The sequence below is a fragment of the Lagenorhynchus albirostris genome, chromosome 18, assembly GCF_949774975.1.
Source record: "Lagenorhynchus albirostris chromosome 18, mLagAlb1.1, whole genome shotgun sequence".
NCBI classification, from domain to species: domain Eukaryota; kingdom Metazoa; phylum Chordata; class Mammalia; order Artiodactyla; family Delphinidae; genus Lagenorhynchus; species Lagenorhynchus albirostris.
The window spans coordinates 47927875-47952270 of NC_083112.1; the positions used below are offsets into that span (position 1 = coordinate 47927875).

General features: G+C 37.3%; 1 protein-coding gene across 3 annotated transcripts in view; it reads right to left on the reverse strand.

Moving 5' to 3' along the window:
• Positions 1–24074, reverse strand: part of KLF12 (KLF transcription factor 12) — a 441113-nt gene extending 417039 nt beyond the window's left edge. For 2 of the 3 annotated variants that reach the window (XM_060128878.1, XM_060128877.1), the window contains exon 1: positions 23894–24074. The gene's annotated coding sequence lies outside the window, so the exon portion shown is untranslated. Of the gene's footprint in view, positions 1–23626; positions 23685–23893 lie in introns of those variants that run through there. The other variant, XM_060128876.1, reaches the window with a different exon arrangement.
• Between the last annotated feature and the right edge of the window lie 322 nt (positions 24075–24396).

Genomic DNA, 24396 nt, shown 5'->3' on the forward strand with positions numbered 1-24396 from the left:
ATTTTAAGCTCAGCATAATGTTTTTATAACACCTAATTTGCAACAGTTTTGTTGGAACTAAAAATAAGTAATCTCTGAGGTAGCTATACAAGCTTACCTTGAAAGAATTCAAAATAATAATTTGTTGATAGCTTCTAAAGATAAAAGCACTTTGTTTGGGATGTTTCAGGAGCTGTGAGTGAAAAAAGAGAAGACAATCTAATGATAAAGTCCTTTCACAAGATGATCTGAAACGTCCATTTAATCATTCATCCTAAAGAACACAACCTTGTTGAAGCATCTTGAAAACTACAATACATCTCACATAGAGAAACATCTGTGCCGACGAAAAAGAAATGGTCTTTTAAAAGTGCTGTCAGTTACTAAACAGAAATGTAGTCTTTTAAAGTGGTATTATTAAAGAAATCATCAAGATGGCAAGCTTCCTCTTCTTTTTGGATCTTTGAAATATATACTTTTTAAGTTCCACTTATTTAAAAAAAAGCAAAGGTATTAAATAAAACTTAAGCATTTATCTGGCTGTTTCTACATTCGTTCAATCTTTGTTTGAGGTTAGAAAGCTATAAAGTTCAATCAGTCATACCCTGGCTCAGATTTTAAGCTGTTCATATTTAATATCTCTTCTTTATAGCAGAAATACTTGACTCTCCTTTTGAAAGAAAAAAAGACCCCTAATTTAAGATATTATTATATCATAGAACAAGAGTCAGCAGACCAAACAGAACCCATGACCTGTTTTTGTAAGGCCTGCTCCCCAAAAATAATTTTTACATTTTTAAAGGGTTATTTTATATCTATATCTACACACACACACACACACACACACACACACACACAAAATGGCTGTAAACATATATGTGTGTGTGTGTTTGGAAAAATAAATATATATACACATATGCACACACACCCCCAGACACCTTACATGGCCAACAAAGTCTAGAATATTTACTTTCTAGCTCTTGATGCAAAAGTTTGCAGACTCCCAATCACAGAGCATAGAGAGTCTTTATAACTGTGACCTCAGGACACGTAGGGCACTGACTTCATACTACTCTCTGAGCTGCCAAAGGGACTGATTTTTTTAAATATCTTGTACATTTATCACAGAGACAAACTACTCGAGCCCGGCGGCTTCAAGTTGACAATGTCACTTCAAGAAACAGCTCTCCTCTCAATACTTGAAAATACTGAGCTTTCAGATGGGGTGCTTATCTCCCAGATGGAGGTTAAAGGAGCAGGACATGATACTTCCCACACATTTCTCCCTCATCCCCTTTCTTCCAGGCACACTCTTACTCCTCATTCAAACCCAGATGGAAAGTTTCATTCTCAATGAATCTCCAAACTCTCCAAATTAGCAAAGTTAGCTGTACCCTTCACTGCTCTCAGTACACTCTGTACAAACTTCTACTACACAATTTACTGTAATGTTTTACTAGGCTTTTGTTTACATTTCAAACAACGTTGACTTCTTGGTGACAAGGACCCTGTCTTGCTCAATTCTGCACCCCTAGCATTTAGCAGAATGCCTTCCCCATGGCAGGGGGGCGGGGCGGGGATTAGTTTCCTGAAGCTGCCCTAACAAATTACCACAAACTTGGTGGCTGACACCGAAGTTCCGCTCTCACACTTGTGGAGGCCAGAAGTCCAGAATTAAGGTGGTGACAGGGACGCACCACGCAGAAGGCTCTAGAAGAGAATCTATTCCTTGCCTCTTCGAGCTTCTGGTGGCTGCTGGCTTTATACGGTGCTTCTTGGCTGCGGCAGCATCCCTCCAATACCTGGCTCTGTCTTTATACTGCCTTCCTCTCTTCTGACTCTTATAAGGACACTTATGGGATTTAGGGCTCACCCAGGTAATCCAGAATGACCTCATCTCAAGGTCCTTAACTTGAGTGCATCTGCGAAAACTCTTTTTCCAAATAAGGTAACATTCACAGGTTTGACAAATTCAGAGATGGACAAATCTTTTTGAGAGCCACCATTCAACCCACTGCAGTAGGCATTCAGTAGATACGGGTTTTCTTGCCTTAGATCCAAATGAAATAAACATCTTCCCAAAAAGAGGAAAAATAGATAAAGAATAGCCTTTACTTTGTTCCCTTCTTTGCTAATGTCCTGCTCGAAAAGCAACCACTGAGGCACAGCCAGAAGCCTAAGCAGCATTTTCTTGCTGATCCCCAAGAATTACTCTACATAGTGCCAACAACAAATCTTTGGAGACCATATCTTTATTCTGAGGAAAAAAAACCCAGTTATATATCCTTTCTCACAAACCAACGTACTTGGTCACATGGTAATTTTACAAAGACCTTCTCTGGGTGAGGTTCTGATCTCTTCAAATTATTTATATAAGGACATGAATGTGTAATTTTACTTGAGTGGTTGAAAGTCAAACTATTGACAACTCACTCTGATAGGAAACTTAACCAAGAGTTAAAGCCTTATTTTTCAAAAATTTAGGCTTTTGATCTGTTATGGACAGAATGTGTGTGTCTGCCCAAAATGTTTTTGTTGAAGCCTAACCCCCCAATGTGACTGTATTTGGAGATATGGCCTATGAGGAGGTGATAAGGTTAAATAAGGTAGGGCTCTAACCCAATAGGGCTGGTGTCCTTAGACACCAGTGCACACTGTCTCTGTCATGTGAGGACACAGGGAGAAGATGGCTATCTGCAAGCCAGGAGGAAAGTCCTCACTACAGACCAACCCTGGTCTGGGACTGTCAGTACCCAGAACTGTGAGGAAATAAATCTGTGTTGCTTAAGCTACTGAGTCTGTAGCATTTTGTTAAGGCAGCCCAACCAAACTAAGGCAAGATCTAAACACAACCCCATGCGCATTATACATACTCAGTGAGAATTAGCTGATTTTCATGACTGTGATTGTTCCCAGTACACAGTTTATGACTTCACAACAAGACTTTTCAGAAAATATTTTAACTATATGGAGATCAAAGACTGTTATGATTTCCAAGTTAAGGTTAGAAACTGGGATAACAATCTCAAATCTTTTTAAAACTAAATTAGGGCTAAAGTAATTTTTCTGCCCAAGGTTTGAAGAGATCAATGAACTACTCTTAAAATAGAAACCTCTAGCAAATTATGAAAAGTGCTAGCAGTACAATGTGTGCGTAGACTCCTAACCTTAGAATAAAACATCCCTGATATCGTACTCCACGATATCAGGACGCCAATATAATGAAAACTCACAAAGGAGAGAATTTAAGAAAAATGGCAATCACCTTGCAGTAAGATGTAGTGGAAAAGTTACTTCCTAACTCTTATCACAGCAAGCAACAGGCAACCAATGGCATCACATCTAAGAGGGGGCCCTTCACACTGTAGACACCAGAGATTTTTATGTCGGTTACTAAAATGTTCTGGCAATGGCAGTATATTCCCAAAAAAAAAAAAAAAATTTTGTCAAACAGAGTGGTCTTAAGGAAATGGTGCATTTTCTTTCTCAGACATCAGCACTACACTAGCTGTAAACATGAAGTTGGGGTTGGAATACTATTAGTCAAACAGCACAGTGAAGCATATCTTCCAAATTGATTGGGGTCATGTAGGAAATAAAAGAATATAAATATCAATTTGATTAAATTCACAAAAGTATGAAGAAATGAATAAAAAATCATAATTAAGAAAAACACAGGGACAGTTATTATGTTAATGTGACTATTAAAAAGCTGAGATAATAAAATGGGTAAAAGAAAAAGCAAAATGCTGAAGAAAAACACTACTTTATATTATAAAACAAACTTAAAACAAATTAAAAAGGAAAAGTTAATGACAGAATAAGTCATTTAGTCCAGTAAAATCATATATATTTAAAGTCTCTCTCAAAAAGAAAAACAGGATACACAAATGGTCAATAAGCACATGAAAAGATGCTCAACATCACTAATTATTACAGAAATGCAAATGAAAACCACAATGAGATGCTACTTCAAACCCATCAGAATGGCTTTTTTTAAAAGTCCAGAAAATAAAAAGTATTAGCCAGGATGCAGAGAAACTGGACCCCTTGTGCACTGCTGATGAAAATGCAAAAGTGTTATAACTACTGTGGTAAATGGTATAGTAAGTCCTCAAAAAATTAAACGAAAAATTACAACAATATACAGCAATTCCACTTCCAGTTATATACCCCAAAGAATTTAAAGCAGGGACTCAAAAGACATTCAAACATCCATTTTCATGTAGCATACATACAATGTAATATTATTCAATCTCAAAAAAAGAAAGAAATCTTGACACATGCTATAATATAGATGAACTTTGAGGACATCATGCTAATTGAAATAAGCCAGACACAAAAAGACAAATAATATATGATGCTAGTTATATGAGGTATCTAAAATAGTCAAACTCAAAAAACCAGAAAATAGGGTGGTGATTGCAAGGGCTGTGGGGAGGGGGATGGTTAAGTCTTATGTCACTTATATTTCACAACAATTTAAAATAACAAAAAATAAATTTTAAGTTTAATGAAGATGTAAAAATATGATTAGAATACAGAACAGATATGTTAGAACATAAAATAATGTAAAATAAATCAACAAACAATTTAGCAGATGAAAAATAGAAAATCACATTCCTCAATAGAGAAGATACTGCTATTCAAATCTCTCGGGAATATTTATAAAAGTAAATCATATACTTAGACATTAAAAAAAATCTTAGTGATTTGAAAATGAGACTGTCTTACAGATTACAATCTCTGAATGTAAATTAAAATTCAGATGGAAATACAAAATTGAAGACCTAAAAATAATAATCAGAAATTTAAAAACACATTCCTAGAAACTCTTGATTCAAAGAAGAAATAAAATTACCAACTATCTAAAAACAATGAAAAGGGAAGTAATTCCTCAATAAGAACACATAGAATATAGCAAAGGATATATTCAGAACAATATTTCTAATGTCAATGCCTTCATAGTTAAAGTTTTTCTTTTTTTTTGAAAAAAAGACAAAGCAAAAAGAAATAGATGAGGACAGAGAATTGAAAAAATATAAGCAAAAAGTCATGAAAAAGAAAACAAGGAAAAAACAGAGTAGAAATGATTTTAAAAAACCAAAAGAATTTTTCTAAAAGAAAATTAATAAAACAGCAAAGTAACACATGGACCATTTATGGAAAGAACAGTTTAAAAAAAAAAAGACAATATTGGGAATAAGAAAAAAGTGTGTTACAGTAGAAATGTAATTATGCATTAGGGAATACTATAATACATGTTATCCCAAGGTAACAAATTTAAAAGCCTATAAAGCAAATGGGTACATACAGATATCCAGAGATCACAGATACAGAGAAGAGACTGGTGGTTGTCAGAGGCTGAGTATGGGGGTGGGCAAAATGGGTGAAAGTGGTCATAAAGTACAGCCTTCCAGTTATAGAATAAGTAAGTCCTGAGGATGTAATGTAAAGCATAGTGACTACAGTTAACAGTAAGGTAGGTATCAGATATTTGAATGTTGCTAAGAGAGTAGATCTAAAAAGTTCTCTTCACAAGAAAAAAGCTATTGTAACTATGTGTGGTGACAGATGTAAACTAAGCTTACTGTGGTAATCAATTCAGAAATCACCTGAAACTAATACAGTGTAATACATGGCAATTATGTTTCAATATAAAATAAAAAATTTTAAAAAGCAAATGGAATATTTCCTAGCCAAAACTTGATCCGAAAAGAAGCTGAAAACTTTAATGGACAGATATACAGACGAAATTGGAAAAAAAGATTACATATGTACCACTGGGGGAACATAAAAAATAAACCAACTATGATCCAGTGGTTCACACCTGAGTATTAGCCTTTACGAGACAGTTCCAATTACAGTGCAAGGAAAGACATGAATACTTTCTAAGTTAATTTATGTATCCACCAAAATTATTATACAAAAATCTGATTCAGCACCAAGAAAAATATTATAAACCAATCTCACTTGTGAATACATATTCTAAATATCTTTCCAAGTTATCAAATAGAATCAAGCAAAGTTATAAAAAGTAATAAATTATTTTTTTAAAGGGTTTGCTCTTAATGCAAGGATAGTTCAATACTAGCAAATCCTCCAACGCTTGCTAACAGTCAACTAAAGGAGAAAAAAAATTTTCCATCAGTAGATTATATACACATACACACACACACACACACACACACAGTCCAACAGGTATTACCAGAGGAAAAGAAAAGAATGAAATCTAAGCACATTTAAGCTAAGCAGATATAGAAAGAAAATACTTATGTAAGATGAATACCCTACAAATTCATAATGTTTTTGAGACCAAAAAGTTTAAGTCACAAGGCAACCAGGTGAACTAGGTTCCAGTTCATAGGACTGACCCTTCATAGAGAAATAGGAATTGCCTTTGGCCATGATAATGGAAAAAGAGTGAACAGTCATAAAAGCTGATAAGAAACACAAACAGAAGGGTGGTTGCCAAGGTCCCAGGAGAGGGGGTAATGGAGAGGTGCTGTTCAGTGGGTACAGAGTTTCAGTTGTGCAAGATGAAAAAGTTTGAGATGTGAAGCACAACAATGTGAATACAGTTGACATGACTGAACTGTGAGTTTAAAAATAGTTAAGATGGTAAATTTTATGTTGTTTTTTTTACTACAATTAAAATTCTTCTTTTAATTTTTAAGCAATATAAAACCACTAAAATAGTAATAAATTTTTAAAAGCTGGATGTGGGCTAGCAAAGTCACTTAGTATCCCAGGAAGCGCCAGATGCAAGGACACTCCACAGCCACTCACCTACTCTTCTGCATAATCCTCCTCCAGGTGCTAAGACAAAAGACTAGAAAAAGAACAGGAGACCTAAAAGAGCTACTCTTGGAAGTAGGGATAGCGGGTAGGGATCAGCTACCACTGGGGGACAAGCATAAAAACTGGCTTCATCCAAGACTCTAACATCAAATGAAGCAAAAGCCATCTGCCACAGAGAAAGGGACAGTAAATACTCCTTCTCCCTCCAGGCAAAGGTGGACTGTGCTAGAGGAGGAGAAGAAGTTATCTGCCACTGGGAGAGAGAGAGAGAGACCCTCTGCCTAGCCCTCTTCCGAGGTTCAAAGGATAGTAGCCACTGAGTGAGAAACAAAAATCATGAACACAACTGCCCTGCACCGAACACTAGGTAAAACTCATCTGATCCTGGGATAAGGCAAGAAACTCACTGAGGCCCAGAATTCTACAGTGATACAAATAAGACATCAGCCATACTGATGTAAGAAGAGAAAACTCACTGGCACAAAACCCTACCATTGACACAAGGCAGAGTTTGGCTACCACAAGAGAAAGGGACAGACATGCTGACAACGTCCCAGCTCAGACTTAGTCATCCAGGCCAGCCTAAAACTGCATCTGGTGTAGGGAAACTGAGACCCCACACACTCATCCATCCACAACTTCACCCAGACTACTTCCAAGATAGACGCAAAAAGCACAGAAAGGGGTCCCTTGTGTCACTGGAGTTCAGGACTAGCGGAAAGTTGAGGGTATAGCAGGAACACTGAGAAGAAAAATTCTGTGGCACTCCAGGTCTCACAGAAGTCTCCAGGTAAAGCAATGCATTCCTGGAGAAACTTGAAGTCTCTGGTGATATGACAGTTCACTAGCAACAACAAAGCAGTAACTCAGGACATATACTGAACAAACTGATTCATTTACCCGCCTCGACAGACACTAACACCTTGCAGAATAAGAGGCACATCCATGTCTTAGCATAATAACTTTTTATCTCACTATGTACTATTCTTTTACATAATGTCATGAAGCCAATCAAAAATTACAAGACACCAAAACAAAGCAAGGATACCCAATGTCAAGGGATAAAGCTATCAACATAATCAGACCCTGAGATGGCAGAGATGTTGAAACTATCAAATAGAGACTCTGTAATTAAGATGTTTAAAAATCTAGAGAAAAAGAAAGACAACATGAATAATCAAAAATTCAGCAAAGATGTGGAAAATTTTTTTAAGTTCTATGAAAATACTAGACAAATTGCTTTATCTCAAAGATGAAGAATGCTTTCACTGAGCTTACAAAACACTAGACACAACAGGAAGAATTAGTAAATTTGAGGACAGATCAATAGAAATTATTCTGACTGAAAACTGAAGGGGGGAGTGCAGAGAATCCTAGACCTATGAAGCAATATCAATTAGACTAATGTACTTGTCAAAATAGTCCACAAGAAGCAACAGAAAGGAGGCAGAAGAAATATTCAAAAAGATAATGGATGAAATATTAGGAAGGACAATAAGCTACAGATCAAAGAAGCTTAGAGAACCCCAAGCAGGACAATTATAAATGATAACACACCTATGCACTTTACAGCCAGGGTAAAAAAAAAAAAGTTCAAAAAAAATCCTGAAGGCAGCCAGAGAAAAAGAGAAATATTACTTATAGAAGAACAAAGATCAGAATAATAAAAGACATCTCTCAGAAACTACGTAAGCTATGGGATAATACAGCAATATCTTTAAAGTAATGAGGAGAAAACTGTCAGCCTAGAATTCAAAACCCAAATAAAATATTTCAGAAACAAAGGCAGATAGACTTTTTCAGACAAGCAAGAGCTGAGAACAGTCATTGCCAGCAGACCTGCTCTACAAGAAATACTAAAGAAATTTCTTTAGGCAAAAGTAACATGATACTAGATAGAAACATAGAACAAATAAAGAACGCTGGAACTAGAAAAGACATCAATAAACACACACACAAATGTATATATATGTAATTGACTCTTTAAAGCAAAAATGGTATCTAGGAAATTATGGTTTATAACACGTATAAGTAAAATATATTAAGAAAATAGCATAAGCAAAGTGAGAGGAAAAAAATGACAGTATACCATTGTAAAATTCTGACATCATACAGGAAGTGTGAGAAGTTAATGATGTATGTTGTAAACCCTAGAGTAACCACTAACAATATAAAACAAAGAGCTGTAATTAATAAGCCAAAAGTGAAGATAAAATAGAATATTAAAAAATAAGCCTAAAGAAGGCAAGACGCATGAAAATAATAGCAAAGAACATATGAGACAAATAGAAAATAAATAGCAAGTTAGTAGATTGAAACCTAATCACATCAAAATGTTTAATGTAAATGATCAAATGATTCCAGGTAAAAGCTGGAGACAGGAAGATTGTATTAAAAACAGTAACACCCAATTATACGTTGTCTACGCGAGAAAAAGGGGGATACTAAATGATGATGTAGGGGTCAATTCATGGAGAAAACATAACAATCCTAGATTTGTTTGCACCTAATAACAGAGCTTCAAAATACATAAACAAAAGCCGATAGAACTGAAAAGAGAATTAGAATAATTCGCAATTGAATTTAAATACTTAAAGCCCGCTCTCCCAAAAACCGTCAGAACAAGGAGACAAAAGAAAAATCAGTTAACAATGTAGAAGACGTGAAGAACATTAACCAACTTTCCAAACTGACATTTGTAGGATATAGGTCTAATATACATATAGACTGCTCTACCCAACAATGCAGGATCCACTGTTTTCAATTGTACATGTAACCTTCACCAATACTGACCACATTCTGAGCCATAAAACAAATCTCAGCAAATTTTTAAAGACCCCAAATCATACATACCCTGAAAACCATGGAATTACACTAGAAACCAATATAAGACGTATATCTCAAAATGCCCAAGTATTTGAATATTAAAATACATAATTCTGAATACTCCAAGATCAAATTAGAAATCACAATGGAAATTAGAAAATCTTTTGAACTGAATAAAAATGTAAAATAACAAGCTCAGAGTAAAATGTATAGCATTACATACATTACGTAAGAAAAAAGGTCTCAAACCAATATTATAAGCTTCCATCTTAAGAAACTACAAAAAGAAAAAAGTAAACCTATAACAAGCAGAAAGAAGAAAATAATAAAGATCAGGAATCAATGAATTAGAAAAAAGTAAAATACTAGAGGAAAAAATTAATGAAACCGAAAGCTGGTTCTTTCACAACATCAATAAAATTGATAATCCTCTAGACAAAGTGATCAAGACAAAAATACAAAAGTCACAAGTCACCAAAATTAGGAATAAAGTGTTATCAGTGCAGATCCTACAAATATTAAAAGAATAAGGTAATATGAACAACCTTATGCCAATAAATTCTATAACATATAAAAAGCCAAATTCCTTCAAAATCACAAACTAAGAAGGTTCACTCAAAAATTAATTTATAATCTGAATAGCCCTATATGCATTAAATAAATTGAAAACCTTCCTAGAAAGAAAAATAAGCCTCTAAATCCACATGAATTCTCTGGTGAATTCGTCCACACTTCCAAGGGAGAAAAAATACCAATTCTACACAAAGTATCCCAAAAACGAACAGGACAGAACACTTCCCAAGTTATTTTCGGAGGCTACAAATACCCTGAAAGAAAAATCAGATAAAGACACTGCAAGAATAAAAGCTAACTTTTAAAAAATTCTGAACAAAATATTAGAAAATCAAATATAGCTATACATAATAAGATAATGCATCTAGACCAAGTAAGGCTTATACAAGGAATAAGGAATGTCTGGTACAACGTTCAAAACGTAAGCAGTGCAATTAATTCACTGTATCAACAAACTAAGAAAAGAAATTATATTATCCCAATAGATATAAAAGAGCCAAAAACCTATAATGTACTTAGAATTAAATTTAATTAAAGAGAAAACAATCATTACAAAAAGATATTAAAATCTATTTGAAGTATAAAAAATAAGACTGAACAAATGGAAAGACAACCATAGTTTTGAATTGGGATGATAAAATGAAATAACATTAGAAATAGAGATAACATTAAAATATTAATTGTCCCCAGATTATATATAAATTTAGTGCAATTAAAATCACAATAGGGTTTTTATGTATCTTTTGCCCAGGGGAGGTGGACAATGAATACAATACTCCTAAGACATGAATCCTAGTTATATGTCTGAGAATATCTAAGAAAATCAGTTTTAAAAGGAAAAAAACCCGGTACCAGAAGATGTGACACATACATACAATGGAATATTACTCAGCCATAAAAAGAAACGAAATTACGTTATTTGTAGTGAGGTGGATGGACCTAGAGACTGTCATACAGAGTGAAGTAAGTCAGAAAGAGAAAAACAAATGTCGTATGCTAACACATATATATGGAATCTAAAACAAAAAACAAACGGTTCTGAAGAACCTAGGGGCAGGACAGGAATAAAGACGCAGACGTAGAGAACGGACTTGAGGACACGGGGAGGGGGAAGGGTAAGCTGGGACGAAGTGAGAGAGTGGCATGGACATATATACGCTACCAAAGGTAAAACAGATAGCTAGTGGGAAGCAGCCGCAGAGCACAGGGAGATCAGCTCGGTGCTTTGTGACCACCTGGAGGGGTGGGATAGGGAGGGTGGGAGGGAGACGCAAGAGGGAGGGGATATGGGGATATATGCATACATACAGCTGATTCACTTTGTTATACAGCAGAAAGTAACACACCATTGTAAAGCAATTATACTCCAATAAAGATGTTTAAAAAAAACAACCCAGTACTATCATAGGATATACGAAAACAACTGTGGAATTTATATTTACTGGGAAAGGGATTCATTACCTTAAAAATGGTTCTGATACAATGGACTGGATATGCATCTGAAAGTAAGAAAAAGTGGACCCCCTCCCTCCCCTCTCATACCACATATACAACTAAAAATTCCAAATGGACTAAAGATAAGATCAAAGTGGAAAGAAAAATTAAATCTAAGTATAGGACATTACATGTTTATTTTGCCAATGGAGAAAGTCTTTTAAAAACGTAAAACAAAAACAGGAAACCAGAGAAACAGAGAGGAAAAAAATTGATTATATTAAAATTTAAAATGTTAGGGACTTCCCTGGTGGTGCAGTGCTTAAGAATCCACCTGCCAATGCAGGGAACACGGGTTCAAGCCCTGGTCCGGGAAGATCCCACATGCCGCGGAGCAACTAAGCCCGTGTGCCACAACTACTGAGCCCATGTGCCACAACTACTGAAGCCCACGCACCTAGAGCCCGTGCTCCGCAACTAGAGAAGCCACCACAATGAGAAGCCTGCACAGCGCAAGGAAGAGTAGCCTCTGCTCACCACAACTAGAGAAAGCCCGCGCGCAACAACGAAGACCCAACAAAGCCAAAAATAAATAATTTTTTTTAATTTAAATGTTAACAATATCAAAAGATACTTCTTAAACAGACAAGAGGCCAAAGATTAGTTTTTGAAAAAATTATCTGCAATGCAGGCATCAGACAAATGGTTAATAGCTGTAATATATAAATAACTCTCACAAAAGAACAATAACCAAATAGAAAAATGAACAAAGAATAAAGGGCAACTCTTAGAAGAATACCAATTTACCTACAAACATAGGAAAAGATGCTCCAGGTCACTAGAAGTCAGGAAATAATAAACTGAAGTTAACAATGAGATACCACTACACAACTATCATACTAGAAAAGTGTCATCTATTGCTGATGGAGTTTATGGGAAAGGGTATTTCCCTGCATTGCTGGTGGCAACATTTTGAATCAATAACGCCACCCTGGTGATCGATCCCACAAGTTTGTAATATAAAGATATTTATTACAATATTGGTTTTAGTAGCAAAAACTGGAAACAAAGTATTGCCCATCAGTAAGTTAACAGACTATAAAATAACCATACCTTCCAATATATACAACAGTTTTGTTTTTAATGGATTAGAGTTCTTGCAGCTAAGTGGAAGGATTTCCCTTAGGCAGGACGAAATGAAAAAAAAGAGTCTCCAAAAAATAATCTCATTTTTGTAAACGTGATCCAAAAACCGTGTGTGCAGATGCATCTATAACTCTTATGGATATGGAGAAAAATATTAAGACACATAATACTGATAGTTATGATGAGGGTTATGAGGGAATATAATGCTATTGTTGGCTAGAGGAAGAAGGGAAGCTAAGTAAAAAAAAGAGAAAGGAGTTCACTATAAAATCAAGTTTAAAGTCTCCACACACGTGTACCTACTTTTATCAGAGAGAGAGATTTGTAAACCCTGCCCAACAAGTGAGTTTCTGCAAAACACAGCTTATTTCCTATAGATCTTAAGTGGTAATCCTTTGAAAAACTAAGTCATAAAGGTAAGAATAAATTCACATGTAAATATTATAAATATCTAGCTTTGAGTTGGTTGTAAACATTAAATAATACCTTTAAAACGCATATACACATTTTATGTACAGTAAATGTGCAATATAATTTTTGAAAGAGAAAACACTTAGAAAACCACGTTTAAATGGAAAAAGGTTTTCCAAAGGTTTTCCGATAAGATTGAAAGTACTTAAAAGAGACTATAACATAAATCTAAGAATATCTAGTGTATTATTTTTAGGCACATAAAAGATCTACATGAAGAAAATAAACTGAAGCAGAATACACTAGCATGGCCCTTCCTTTGGGCTTAACTGTGCTGCATTTTCCCCAATCTGCCTATACGTTGGGACAAAGCCCACGTTCTATTTATCTTAGTATTCTCAGCACCTAACATAAGCCCTGCTATGTGCTAAGTGATGAAGCATCTCCCTAATTTCCTTCAGAGTATGGATGCATTCCAATTGCACAGTCTCTTCTAGGATTAATTGGGTTGATCTCTCCGAGCTGTTATATTTGGGGTTTTATATACCCCCTTAAAGTATGTTTTGGAAGGAGATAAGAATTCATCCAATAATATTCACTGAGCAGCACCTCTTGTGTGCAATGTGGACTTTCAAAATGTTGGCTTATTAAGACTAAATGAAAGTTAGGAAGACAGCAGTGGAATGAAATGGGAACAAATTATTTTACTGGTGTTGAAAATCAAGGTTCTAGTTTTGACTTGGCTACCTTCTAGCTATTTTACCTTCACTGTGTCCAATCTACATTATAGGATTGTCAGGATGAAACTAAAACCACCCTGTAAACCACCAAGCACTAAGAAATTCTTTTTTTGCTGGCCCCTACTTCTCAAGAATTCTAAACTGTCTTAATTACAAAGCTACTTATACATAAAACACAACTGCTTCAGCCTGGAGCCTTGGTAGAGTCCCAATATACTCAACAGAAAGTTCAGTGTACAATAAAAATACCATCAATGCTCTTTATAGACTCATTAAGAGTTCATTTCTTTCTTATTATACAGTCTCTCAAAATGAAGTATCTCGTGTGTTTGCTTAAGTGTCCTGTATTTATACCTACAGCAGAAAAGCTAATGCACATTCCAGAGGATATCACCCTTTAAATATTCAACCACTCTACTGTAAAGTTCCTTTCTAAATATCCCTTCAACTGACTCTGACCTTCTGTAAAACTGATCGATTTTCAAGTTTTCCCTTCCATTGTTCTTACACAGAAAAAAAAGATTTTATTCCTATATGTAAAGGCTTTTGGTCAAGGCTAAAATTCCCAACATTTATAAATAAAACATATATCAAACCTCTTCAGCAATATGCAAAACTTTTATTAGATAACTTCATTTAAAGTGTACTTTTAAATTTTTATTAATCAACCACCATTATTTTTGTTTATCCAAATAAACCTTCTCTAAATTCACTGTAACACTGTGTGCCCTACTAGCCAAGCATATGCCGGGATCTATTTTTGGAAAAGAAAATTTTCTGGTGATACAGCAAATGACAGAAGTTCGCCAAAACACCATAAAGCCATCAGCTCTAAAAGATAACAGAAAAAGAGGTGTGAAATCACCACAGATGCCAAAATAGCTGTTTTTAATTTGCTCTCTTCCACTTGCAGGTTTGCTGTTTCTTTTCTATAAAACGTAAAACTTTTTCCATGAAGGATTTGTGCCACCTATCCACTTTCAAACCTTGAAACCTTTGATTTCCCACCTGGGAGCACTTTTTCTCCCCTGCCTTTTGTTTAAGCAACTTATAGCACTTGATCCATGTATCACAAATTACTTTGAATTATAATTTTCTACAGAAGTCTTACTTCTCCTACTTGATTTTCAGCTCATTGGTGATGTCCTACCCATTTTCATATATAATTCCAGATACATGGTAGGAGCTAAATAAGCATAAGTCCAATGAGAAAGTAAGGCATTTTTTATACAGATAATATGTTTTTATTAATTTTATTATGCCTCTGACTTTAATAGCTTTATCAAACAGAATGCATACTGGCCAGAATTTATTGGTCTACTATTAACATTATGGAACATCCTGTAGCAGTTGCCGCCTAAAATAATTTTTTGGATTAAGTCTCTTAAACACAGAATTGGCTTCTACACTGAAGTAAATATTCTAGTAAAGGTATTCTAGTAAATGTATATCAATATAATTTACAAATAAAACAGCCTCTAAAGACAATATTTACTTGTACAATCTCCCATTCTTTTGCTCTAATTCTCTACAATAAAACTAACTGGAATAGCATATTTAATGCTGAAGGGAGGTAAGAGTAACACAGAGGACAGTTCAAAGGTTTTCCAGTCTTCAAATCTTTGCTTTAAAGCTAACTGGTTATTGATAATGATGGCATTACTCTGTGAAAATCAGTTTCCACATCTATTAAATAGAAACCATAATATCATACACATGTACTCAATGAATATTTAATAAAGGAAGGGAGGAAGGAATCTCATGTTTCTAATATATAATGCACTCCAAAAAACTTGTACAAAACTCAAATATGTGTAAGTCAAGGGACTAGACTTACATTTTAAAGGACAAAGGAATATTACAAAATCTGTAATTATACACAATCTATTAGTGTCATTAAAAACAGATGTATAGCATTTTGTATGTTCTGTCATCTTATTATTTTTTTACAATTCATTAGCTTACCTCCACTAAGCACTTTCAACAAAGATTCACCATTTTTCAGCACACCTAATGATTTCTTTGTCTCAACTGGATAATAAGCCCTGTTTCTCAAAACCAGAATCAAGATTTTCATTTTCCCCTTTTTTCTACTCAGTTTGTTAATGAAAGGCATAAAAACAGTAAAATTCACAAATAATTTTCGAAATTATTATCAAAAATGGCAAAATCAGGGCTGGGGGGAGGGGAAAGACTGTTACGTGGCCCCATCTTACAAGAGCTTAAAAAAATTCATTCATTCATGAACTGATGATATTCGTAAGTCAAAATCCAGTGTACAAAAAGGTACTTCGGCGGTCTCCACATAGAGTATTCAAAGTGTCAATTATTTGAAAGTCAACTAGACATGCCTGTTTACTAAATAATACATATTAAATAACCTAAGGGACTTTCCTGGCAGTCCAGTGGTTAAGACTTCGCCTTCCAACACAAGGGGTGTGGGTTCGATCCCTGGTCAGGGAGCTAAGATCCCACGTGCCTCTCAGCCAAAACACCAAAAACATAAACCCGAAGCAATACTGTAACAAATTCAATAAAGACTTAAAAAAATGGTCCACGTCCAAAACAAATCTTTACAGTAAATAAATAAGCTAAGAAATGAAAAGCACAGGCCTAATTTCTGTATTATAGTAGCTGCACGATAAAGAGTAGCTGTTTTGTTGCTGCTATTCATTCTCAGTGGCTGCTTTTAAGAGAAGCCATCAATATACTAGAAGAGGGCTTCCCTGGTGGCGCAGTGGTTGAGAATCTGCCTGCTAGTGCAGGGGACAAGGGTTTGAGCCCTGCTCTGGGAGGATCCCACATGCCACGGTGCAACTGGGCCCGTGGGCCACAACTGCTGAGCCTGCGCGTCTGGAGCCTGTGCTCTGCAACAAGAGGGGCCGCGATGGTGAGAGGCCCGCGCACCACGATGAAGAGTGGCCCCCACTTGCCACAACTAGAGAAAGCCCTCGCACAGAAACGAAGACCCAACACAGCAAAAATAAATAAATAAATGAACTCCTACCCCCAACATCTTAAAAAAAAAAAAATACTAGAAGAGATGAAAGTTTTTTTCTTCCAGTTTTATTGCGATATAATTGATATATAGCACTGTGTAAGTTTAAAGTATAACATACACCATAAAATGATTACCACAGTAAATTTAGTAAACGTCCAACATCTCATATAGATACAAAAACATAAGACAAAGAAATTTTTTCTTGTGATGAGAACTCTTAGGATTTACTCTCTTAACTTTCCTATATAACATACAGCAGTATTAATTATATTTATCATGTTGTATGTTACATCCCTAGTACTTATTTATCTTATAACTGGAAGTTTGTACCTTTTGAGCAGACTAATATTTACTGAGCACTAAGTATGTACAAGGTTCTATATACTGGATGCTTTGCAGGCATTACCACAATTCTGATCCTCAAAAACATTCTGCAATGGTAGCATTATACGTTCTTGTTTTTGTTTTTATTTACCAATGAGTAAACTAAGACTTGCAGAAGCAACTTGCCCAGTTAGACAGCTAAAAACTGGGTAGCTTAAGGTTTCAAATCCAGTAGTATTTAACTCCACTGCAAGGCTTCATTTGGCAAGGAGAAAAAATTTTTCAGGAAACTATAGTGAATTGTGGAATGATTAATAGACATGAATATACTGACTAGAAATGAAAAGGCAAGGGGAAATGACCATGATATTTGGCACTTAGCTACTGAAAGGACAGTCATATGGACTGTACTCCTCAATTTGTTCCTTCATTAAGTATTTTAGCACTATATGATCAGCCACTATGTTAGAAGCCATGAAAGTAACTATGAAGAAGATTCATTTCCTGCTCTCAAGGGGCTTATTATTGGTAAGGGACAAGACAAATCAACAACCAATTACACCAGAAGGAACATCGTGTGTTATGGGGCCATAGATTACAGACTGGAACCTGGTGTATTCTTCAAGCAAGGGATGATAAATAAGAGTCCCACAGAAAGTGATGTTTACAGTGATAGTTGTAACATGAACAGGAGGTAGGCAAGGTGTATGTGTGACACGGAAAGAGTTATATTGATGAACTAGTTTGAGTCTGTTTCTTTGCTACTGCAAGCATAGCAGTGTGCAGAGTGTGAAAAAAAATTGTTTCTTAACTGGAGGAAATGTAGCTGGGGAGAAATTATGTAAAGTATTATTGTTGTTAATTTTCTCAAAAATGTGTGTGTGTTTAAAAAATGTACACGGCCGGAAACGTGTGCATATAAAAAAATGTGTGCAATAAATTTTCAAATACCCATTTAAGATCCCCATCATCTACCTTCCTTTATTGTTCACACGTTGTACTGCAACAACATCTGAGTCTAACCAAGAGACTAAACCATAAATCAGACATAACTTAATCAACAGAATCTTGGCTTAACTAGGGATTTGAAGTTCAATAGGCTGTTCTAAATTATAGTACAACAGCACAAATTTAATGATTCCATAAAAAAAAAACATTAAGGGCATTTTCAATGACCAGTCGATAGAGGTTTCAGTTGACTCACTGAAGAAGCAGCCTGGAGGTTTATAATCTCTAAATAATCCTTGCTGATCTTTATTTTCTATTTTCTATAAATGATCATGGAAACTGTATTTTCATGTATTTTCCTTTGGAAAAGCTCAGATACTTCACCTGCATTATATAAATGTTAACAGTCAGTAACTTTTATACCAGCTACATAAAAACTTTTTAAGAGTGACTTGATCTCAAGGTCATAGAGCAAATCTCTGGTGAGACAGGAATGGAATTCATGACCTTTGACTGCCAGGAGTTTTCTACCCACACTCGGAAATTCCTTCTCCATAAGCGTAATTTATATGCTCACTTTGAGAGGCTGGAAAGTTCATCCCTTTTAGGGCAGGGGGTGGGGGGACGGGGAGGTAGTGGTTTTCCTGTCAAATCAGTTGACACACCAATGCTTTACAGTTTTACAAAGTGATTTTTACCTACATTATTTCATCTTACCCTCACCACAGCCCTGTAAACTGCATATGATTTTTCCCATTTTAAAGACTCAGAGGCGTTAAGAAATTTAACAAAGGTCATCCAGAGTTGGTAAGCAAGAGAGCCAGGCTCAAACTGCAACATCTCTGCTTAAATCAGTCCTGATTCCAGGATGTATAATCTTAGCAGACACCTGATTATGAAATGAATGAAGGTTTTCTTTACAGTTATTTATTTCATTTTTTACAATCATTTACCTTGGTTGTCATGTAAATCTGTTGGTTTGTTTTCTTTGGGGCAGGGCTGTTTTCATGTTTTAAGTCTGCTTGTTAAACTAAAGTGAAAATAGTATTACTAAACATAGAATTTGAAAAAACAAACTCGGCTTGTTCTTCTCCTCTTTTATGCAAGTGGGAAGGGGGCTTTTTACCATAATTCGTGGTCATAACATACACGGTTTATGTATGGGGTATGTACCTATACAGGGAGAGAATATAAAAACTCACATTCATAAATATAAATACTACGTATGTACACATATATATGTACATACCTAAAATAGTGGCTATATTTTTATATATGGTATATACATACACATCATGCCAGCAATTATTGTGAAAAGCCATATAGACTGTTAAGCACGGTGAATGTAGCACATGAAACACAATTCCTGGCTGTGGAGGCCAACAAGTTGTGATAGTGGCAGCTTCTATGGCCTCTGATGGGGGTGGGAAAACTACCCCAAAGCTCTGTAGTTTTTCCCCTCGTCTTCCACGCCGGAATACAGCAGCAAGGGCTTTCTGCTACTGCATCTGTACCTAAAAAGCAACACTGTTTGGACCAGTCCAATTACTATGCTTTTAGTAAAATTTCAAAAATATATACCATTAAATTAGCCACAAAATAAAAGTATGACTTTGAGTTGGAAAAAAAGACAGGAGGAAAGCCCATCCCAGAGCAGAATTCTTTGAGTGAATATCCTGTAATCTACTGCCAGACCAAAACAAATTTTCATTGGAGCAGCAGGACTACTCAAGTAGCCACTTTTATGACAATAAACACCCCAAAGCGAAAAATCCTTTTGTAACATAATTACTGAGAATATATAGAGAAAGTAACCATTTAATCCACAGCATGTGTTCCCTACCGCAAGAACTCAAAAGCTGACATCGGATGGGGTGTCGCTGCTCTACGACCTGACAATGAACTCTGGCCAGCTGAAGTCAGACAGTTCTCTGCAAGGGCCTGGGATCTAGAAACCAAGCAGGTCTCACAGCCTAAGGCTGCTGCCCTTCTGGGCACGGGGGAGGGCCATCTGGTTACTTGCCTTTTGATTTGGGGACCCCTGGTTGCGGTGGATGACTTAAGGCTGTGGTTATAGGGTGTTGCCAGGGATTTAATCTTAATATTTTCACCCTTACATTTTGTCCATACTTAAGACTGAAAGGCGTGCATAATGTGTAGCCTGAAAAAATAAATAAACGTGAATTTTAAAATGGAAAATAAACGAACACTGGGCAAAAATACAGATATTTCCACTCCAGTACCACGTGGTATTTTCAAAATGTAAATGACAAAGGTGAGCCACTGCCATCTATTTTAGGAGTTATTTACAAAAATGAAAGTTGTTTTCTAAAAGAAAAAGATAACCATGGCGCTGATTCTGAATAAAACTCTTTGGAGATTTTTAGCTCTTGTTCATTAATCAACATGGAAGCACAAGCGAGGAAACTTATTTATCCAAAAAAAGAATAACTTTTCAAATAACTTTGTGCCACTTCTAGTTTTGCAGAATACAAACTTCTTTGTATTAATACACAGATCATCTACAGCTAGATTTATGAAGTTGACACTAAGAGGACTGTTACTCTCACAATATAAAGAAAACAAACCATTTGACGCCCCAAATTTAATGTGATTACTCTCATATTAATTCGCAGAAATATGAAATTCCACACTTTCCATTTTGTACCATGATGAAAATATCCAAGACGTTTATATGTTCAACTAGTTAACAACATCACCTCACTGGTCAAGTTACTCAATACTCTAGATTAACCAATCCTGGCTTGAGTTCAAAATGCTCTCATATGGGCTTAGAGGCCTAAGCACTTATGCCATCTTTATGGGGATAGAAAACACACCTATATTTAAGAACAAATTATTTCATTACGTTGATAGAAGCCTGCTTCATGATATGACATCTAAAACTCACTCTGAGTCTGCTGAAGTGCATGTTTACCTTTCCCAGGAGGCTGGAAAGTAATCCCCGAAGAACATAGATTTTTTTTAAAACGATCAGAACACTAACGCTATTACATGCCTGATGGGTGCTCTTCGGAATGACTGTCAAGCATCCTGATTTGTTTTTCCCTTGGTCTGGGGAGAGAGAGCGCACCAGTGTTTGCAGTCCCTCCCTTTCTGTACACACATAGGCTGCAGCTGTAGTAAACAAGCGCCAGCCAAGAGTTGCTGCTAAGGTCAAGGTCTCAAATGCTATACCAGGACCAATTTTCTCCCAAATGACATTCAGTTGTGGAAAAGGAATTTTCTGGAGAAAAAAAAAAATATTAAGGGCCCATTAGCGCAACCATTTTCATTCAGTAAATAGTAATTCAACGCATTCCAAAATAAAGTTTAGCTGACAGAAGTTTCTTTTAAATATGCATTACTAAGTAATAGATAAATAACTGAAGCACTTCAAAAAACAGAAACCCCTCAAGGATGTTTCTTTACCTCACACAGCTATAGTTTTAGTACATAAGTGATTAAAATTTTATGTGAAAACATCCCAACTTTTACCAGCGCAAGTATATTTCATAATAGTTATGAATTAGAAGGTAAAAATAACAAACCTCTTCCCTAACTACATTACAAATTTCTGTCAATTCTTGTATGTTCAAAACCCTCTCTCCCCAACTCGGACTCTAATTGACCAGGCTGCAGCCATAAAGATGTAACTTATGCAACCGAATGTTTGTCCTTCAACCTATTTCTAAGCTTCTAAAGTTAAACATTTTCTAGCCTAAAAGTATACCCCTTTATCACAACCAATTTCTATGTGGTTTTCAAAAATGTAAACAACATCTGAATGAGGTCTGCAAATAGCACAACCAGGCTTTTTTTTTTTTTTTAAGGTGAGGGGTCACTGTTTTTACTGAATGCCAATTCCAAAGAGCATTTCTTAGAAGATGGAATACACTCACCCTTCAACGTGACCACCCCTATTCCCCATCACAAGCTGCTGCCCGTTAAAAGCCACCAAATTTATTTCAAAGCGTTAACTTATCTAAACAACTCTATCCTCCAGTAAGAAAAGGGCATGAAGGCGTCTAGGTGGATTTGCAGAATGACGTGCGTTGATTGGCAGATGTCTACCGAAGCCACTAGATGCACACGCACTAAACGTAAATAGAGCTGCTCCTCTCCCTGGTGTTACAGGGAAACAGAATATTAAAGCTGATTTAAAATAAAATATTCGAGTGCTCGTCTGAGGAGGATTCTATTAGCCAGTGGAATTGCTTAAAACAATCCATACAGCACGACACTTAAACCATCTGTACAGTTAAATTAGAGAGCCGACAATACTAACCACACAAACTGTTTATCCAGATTACACATTCCGTTGTACTAATACTCTTTAACTCAACACAGTCAGCTTTTATCAGCTGAATAAAGGCTGTTACTATTAAAGTATGCAAAACTGGAAGCGCAGGGTGAAGGGGGTTGGGAAGCTGCAGGGCATATAACAAAGGAATTGGTACTTTTTCCAAGCATTTGCCTCAAATGCACTTCGAAACAGAACTGTTGAGTGCACCCCACCCTTTTCCCCAAAGATAAAAGTTTTCAAAGTTCTAATAGGCAGTTCTCTACCCAACAAAAGCAGGATTGATTCTCCCCGTAGGGAAGCATCTAACGCGAACACCAACTAATGTCGCGGAGGTCAAGTCCGAGTCCTCGGAGCGAGCCTCTTAAGGCAAGAAGTGGCTCCCAGGCCGTCTCCGCGGGCTTCCCGGCCCGGGTGGCCCTGCAAAGTTGCCCATTGTCAACTCTGGTCAGGCCCCCCGTAATTGAAAATAACAGCCACGGGCCAGCCCCTGGCTACTTCCATGGACCAGGCACTGTAGCAAGTGACAGTTACACATCATTACGACCAGAGACAATAATGAATGTAGCACCAGGACCACTATTCATGCCAGCAGTGTCATCTCCGCCTTAACCCCTTCCCCTCCGCTCTCTCCTGTGCACACCCAAGCCCACAAGGCCCGGTGCGGCAGCTCTTCACCCAACTCGCTCTCTTCCTGGGGGCACACTACTTCCACAAGCTCCCCCCCACCCAATTCAGCCCTGGTGTTTTATTTCTCATCCTTGGCAACTGTCAGGCAAGCACTGCAACCAACAATTCCACGAGGGGTAGAAAAACATTTGCTTAATTCACGCTACTTGATAAGTTCTTTTTTAAAAAAATTGCGAGGCGGGGGTGGAGGGGGGAGAAACCTCCTCCTTTCTTCTCCACGAATCCAACCGACGCTACTTGCTCTGCAGTAGCATCGCCCTCCCTCGGCCCCCTCCCGCTTCCCAACACTTTCCCCCTTTACGAACACAGACCAACCAAAATGATTTAACTTGAGCAGATGACAGAAGGAAAATAAAACATGTTAAGAGAATACGGTCTGATCTGGGATGGCACAAAAAAAAAAAGAGGAGGGGGTTGTTTATTTTGATAAGAAACGGAATCGGCACAGACCTGAACAGAAGCTGCAGAGCAGGAGAAATTGTTTTCTTTCCCTCACACAGAGTCCCCCTCTCTCTCTCCCTTTCTCTCTCGCTCTCACACGCGCGCGCGCGCACACTCACACACACACACACACACACACACGGCGTCACCGGCGCACACTCACACGCACACTCGCACACGCACACGCACGGGCAGAGCCTCTCAGCTGCTCTCTGCAGTTCTCAGGAAATGAATGGGGGGCAACCCAGGGAACTGTTGTACTTGCAAATGACTTACCCGGATCACATGATGCGCTAAATGTAGGGTGGGCCGGTGGGTGGAGGCTGCCGAGACGCGAGCCCGGGTCTAGCGGGGGGAGCCTCGCCAGGCCCGCATCGAATTACCCCGGGGCCCAGCCGAGGGGGTTGCAAGACGCCGCTTCTCCTCCCTTGCAGCCCGCAGCTCAGGAAACCGGAGAGGCGCGGAGGGGGGGGGAGGGTTGGGGGGAGCGGGGGGGAGGTGAAAACACCAAACCCCCAAACAAAAGAGCTCCGGGTCCTCCTCCCCCGAAACAAAGCCCCGCCGCTGCGGGCGAGCCCCGGGGTGGGGCCGAGGGCGGGGGCGGCGGCGGGGAGGGGCTCGCTCAGCAGGCGCTAAGTCGCTTTATTGCCATAAAATGGGGCCCCCGAGCCGCTCCGCCCGAGGATTAGGAGGCGGGCTCTGAGTGTGATGGTTGAAATCCCCTGTGGGAAACTAACCCCTCCCCGCTCGCAGAGGTAGAAGGCAACACCCACTGCCCG